Source organism: Triticum urartu, chromosome 7, assembly GCF_003073215.2.
Source record: "Triticum urartu cultivar G1812 chromosome 7, Tu2.1, whole genome shotgun sequence".
NCBI classification, from domain to species: Eukaryota; Viridiplantae; Streptophyta; class Magnoliopsida; order Poales; family Poaceae; genus Triticum; species Triticum urartu.
Genome location: NC_053028.1, coordinates 488,055,379 through 488,060,513, shown reverse-complemented (window position 1 = coordinate 488,060,513; position 5,135 = coordinate 488,055,379). Strand labels below are relative to the sequence as shown.

Below are 5,135 nucleotides of genomic sequence, written 5' to 3'. Positions count from 1 at the left end.
CACGCATCCTAGCGGTTCTTTCTTTGCACTCATCAATGATAATTCTCATGGCTTTGAGAGACTCATTGATATCATGCTTAGGTGGAATAGATCTAAGTTTCAAAGAATCAACATCAAGAGAAATTCTATCCACGTTCCTAGCCAACTCATCAATCTTAGACAATTTTTCTTTAATCAAAGCATTGAAACTCTTTTGCGAACTAATAAATTCTTTAATACTAGATTCAAAATCAGAGGGCATCTTATTATAATTTCCATAAGAATTATTATAGGAATTACCATAATTATTAGAGGAATTACTAGGAAAAGGCCTAGGATTAAAATTACCTCTATATGCGTTGTTACCAAAATTGTTCCTACCAACAAAATTCACATCCATAGATTCATTATTGTTCTCAATCAAAGTAGACAAAGGCATATCATTAGGATCAGAAGAAACACTCTTATTAGCAAACAATTTCATAAGTTCATCTATCTTTCCACTCAAAACATTAATTTCTTCTATAGCATGAACCTTTTTACTAGTAGATCTTTCGGGGTGCCATTGAGAATAATTAACCATAATATTATCTAGGAGTTCGGTAGCTTCTCCTAAAGTGATTTTCATAAAAGTGCCTCCCACGACCGAATCTAAAAGATTTCTAGAAGCAAAATTCAATCCAGCATAAAAAAATTTGTATGATCATCCATAAATTCAAACCATGAGTAGGGCAATTGCGAATCATTAATTTCATCCTCCCCCAAGATTGTGCAACATGCTCATGATCTAGTTGCTTAAAGTTCATAATATCGTTTCTAAGAGAGATGATCTTAGCGGGAGGAAAATACTTAGAGATAAAAACATCTTTGCACTTATTCCATGAATCAATACTATTTTTAGGCAAAGAAGAAAACCAAGTTTTAGCACGATCTCTAAGCGAAAATGGGAATAGCTTCAATTTAACAATATCATTATCCACATCTTTCTTCTTTTGCATATCACACAAATCAACAAAGCTCTTTAGATGGGTAGTGGCATCTTCACTAGGAAGGTCGGAAAACAGATCTTTCATGACAAGATTTAGCAAAGCAGTATTAATTTCACAAGATTCATCATCGGTAAGGGGAGCAATCGGAGTGCTAGTAAAATCATTATTTTTGGTATTGGAAAAGTCACACAATTTAGTATTATCTTGAGCCATCGTGACAAACAATCCAACACACAAGCACACAAGAAGCAAACAAAAAAGAGGTGAACGGAAAAGAGGGCGAATAAAATGGCAAGGGTGAAGTGGGGGAGAGGAAAACGAGAGGCAAATGGCAAATAATGTAATGCGAGGGATAAGAGTTTATGATAGGTACTTGGTATGTCTTGACTTGTGCGTAGATCTCCCCGGCAACGGCGCCAGAAATCCTTATTGCTACCTCTTGAGTACTGCGTTAGTTTTCTCTTGAAGAGGAAAGGGTGATGCAGTAAAGTAGCGTAAGTATTTCCCTTAGTTTTTGAGAACCAAGGTATCAATCCAGTAGGAGACTACACGCAAGTCCCTCGTACCTACAGAAACAAATAAGAACCTCGCAACCAACGTGATAAAAGGGGTTGGCAATCCCTTCACGGTCACTTACGAGAGTGAGATCTGATAGAGATAATAAGATACATAAATAGTTTTGGTATTTTTATGAAATAGATTGAAAGTAAAGATTGCGAAATAAAATAGATTGGAGACTTATATGATAAAAGATAGACCCAGGGGCCATAGGTTTCACTAGTGGCTTCTCTCAAGATAGCATAAGTATTACGGTGGGTGAACAAATTACTTTCAAGCAATTGATAGAAAAGTGCATAACTATGAGAATATCTAGGCATGATCATGTATATAGGTGATACGTCTCCAACGTATCTATAATTTTTGATTGTTCCATGCTATTATATTTATCAACCTTGGATGTTTTATATGCATTTATATGCTATTTTATATAATTTTTGGGACTAACCTATTAACCTAGAGCCCAGTACCAGTTTCTGTTTTTCCTTGTTTTTGAGTATCGCAGAAAAGGAAAACCAAACGGAGTCCAATTGACCTGAAATTTCACGGAGATCATTTTTAGATCAGAAGAAGCCCGCGAAGTACCGGAGATGGGCCAGAAGAGTCCCGAGGCCACCACGGGGGTAGGGGCGCGCCCCCTACCTCGTGGCCGCCTCGGAGACCCCCCTGACTTGTTCACGACGCCAAAACCTCTTATATATACCCAAACTTCCAAAACATAATCTAGATCGGGAGTTCTGCCGCCGCAAGCCTCTGTAGCCACCGAAAACCAATCTAGACCCGTTTCGGCACCCTGCCGGAGGGGGGAATCCCTCTCGGTGGCCATCTTCATCATCCCGGCGCTCTCCATGACGAGGAGGTAGTTCACCCTCGGAGCTGAGGGTATGTACCAGTAGCTATGTGTTTGATCTCTCTCTCTCTCGTGTTCTTGATTCGGCACGATCTTGATGTACCACGAGCTTTGCTATTATAGTTGGATCTTATGATGTTTCTCTCCCTCTACTCTCTTGTGCTGAATTGAGTTTTCCCTTTTAAGTTACCTTATCGAGTTGAGTCTTTAAGGATTTGAGAACACTTGATGTATGTCTTGCATGTGCTTATCTGTGGTGACAATGGGAGATCACGTGATCCACTTGATGTATGTTCTGGTGATCAACTTGCGACTTTCGTGACCTCGTGAACTTATGCATAGGGGTTGGCACACGTTTTTGTCTTGACTCTCCGGTAGAAACTTTGGGGCACTCTTTGAAGTTCTTTGTGCTATAATATTGGTGCTATCCATACTATTAATGACGAAAGTGATTATGCTTATAATATGAAAAGGTCCAAGTTTGGGGATGCTATGTTTGATGAAAATGACATGTTTGAGAATTTATTTACTGCAATTAATGTTTGTCCCAAGCTTGAGGATGATATGTTTTATGAAAATGATATTTTTAATCTCCCAAGTTTTAATATGCAAATCTTCTATTATATAATTATAAGACAAGAGTCAAACAAGCCATCACATTCGTCCACATACGCTAATCTTATTTACATCGTTTGATTAGAATAACAATGGCTTAGATTTAAAGTTTCTTACATAACATGTAAAAATATATGTACCGGCAATATTGAACTCTTATGTTGTCACGTTGTATGCATAATATAGAATAAAAAAACTATTGCAATAGAAAAGACGATGTGATTCGGATGTGATAATAGGAGGCAGGGGCGGCGCCAGGGGTCTTCTTAGGTATTCAGTTGAATACCCAAGATTTTGACAAACCATTGAAATTTTATATAAAACAAGCAATTTTTTTTGCAAAACAGTGATGATTTGGGCAAAATGAATACCCTCCTCCAAAATGAATACTCACCCTCTAGAACCTGGCGCCGCCACTGATATAGGAGGATAACAAGTCATGCATGACCACGCATGCACACATGCATGTACAAGAATAAACAATCCTTTTTCTTTGAAGGGGAATAAACAATCCTTTTTTAGTTACAATCGAAATCAGATATGGAACCCTATCCTACTACTACTACAACATATACGCAGGTCAAAAAGAAGTACTACTACAATGCAAGCCAGGACTCATCGTCATATACGGATCCATGTACTAGAACCAGTCAACCTGCCTAAATAGATGTATACAAGTCCGTCACGTGCACGTCTATCAAAGGCAAAGTACAATCTGGTCAATTATTTTCTACTTGATTTTCATATGGCCTGATTGATTTCTTTCAAGCATAGGCATCTACAAACACAATTACACAAGGATGTCGTAACACATGAAGGTGAGAAAACACCCAATGCGTGCGCTGAAACATGATGGGTTTGAACACACAAGTGATGCTCGAACGCCCGGTAGATCGAAACCATGACTGCAGGCTATCCAGTCCGTCATGCCGGAGGATCAAAGACACGATGCATCCAGTACACTCCTGTGACGTCTTGCCGTCTTGGCACCCAGCATCAAAAGAAGGCAGATAACAAGCCATCAAATTAGTTTAGGTAATATCTTTGCTGACTCATGTGTGTTTAGATGTTTCCATCTGAACAAGTCTTGATTTCTAATCTCCCACAAAAATGTCTAAATTTGTAATAAGCTTTCATACATACACTGTCAATAAAAAAATACTTTTTAAGATAGTTTTGAAGGCAACAACATTGTGAGGTCCAGGAAGGCAACCGATCCATGACATCCATCAATGCTAACAAAAAAATCTGCACCGCTGATTATATTTATAATGATTGTGATCAAAATTTAAGTGTACTTGCATCAAAGTCAAGCTGAAGCAAAGATCAATCATTCTTATTTAATCCAAATATGCATAGGCATTCGGCAGAAAAAACTTTACTAAAAATGATCAGCATAGATATAGTACTCAAGGAACACTAGAAGAACAAATGTTTTATAGGAGGAGAACATTACAAGAACTTACTAGAGTGATACATGAATCCGGAGAAATCAGGTACGAGTTCCAATGTATGCTATCATCACTCTTCCTGGATAACGAGTCTCTGAGACGTGTAATGTTAGTTATAATGAGATTTAGTTGACTTATTTGTGTCTTTCAATTTCTTGAGTTTTTAAGATATTTAGAATTTTGTGTTCACAACAATAGCTACAATAGATCAGTTACAAGATGATATTCAATGGTGGTACATGTGATGTGAAGATTGTCACAAACTTGCTACCAAGAAAACTGACACATCCTATTGCAAGAGTTGTGGTATATATCAGAAAAGGGTAACACCAAGGTAAGCATATCACTCATATGGACAACTATTATATCATACTTACTCTTGATTAACATGAATGGTACAGTAGGTACCATACTTGACTCCAAATCAGTGACAACATAGCTACTACAAACTGCAATTTATATTACGAGGAGGCTGCAATATTGCTTAGTACATCTAGCTTATTGAACTCAGTCGATGGGAAATCTGATGAAGCGCTGGATGATACTTTTTGCTAGGAGACTTATATTTGGATTAAAGCTAAATGATAGTAATATAACCTTTTGGCAATTAAAAGAACAATTATGCATGATGGTAGGCTAGAGATACTCTACTTGCAGGGTAAAGCTGAGGAGGTAAAGGTGCATTTAATTATA

The 5,135-nt window shown here is 37.6% G+C and overlaps 1 long non-coding RNA gene across 1 annotated transcript; it reads right to left on the bottom strand.

The window, feature by feature from the left end:
- Positions 1–3,459: 3,459 nt before the first annotated feature.
- LOC125520646 lies at positions 3,460–5,129 on the bottom strand. The gene is made up of 2 exons (XR_007288781.1): positions 4,458–5,129; positions 3,460–3,973 (listed from the first exon to the last, which is right to left on the bottom strand). It is a non-coding gene; the product is annotated as an uncharacterized LOC125520646 (long non-coding RNA).
- Between the last annotated feature and the right edge of the window lie 6 nt (positions 5,130–5,135).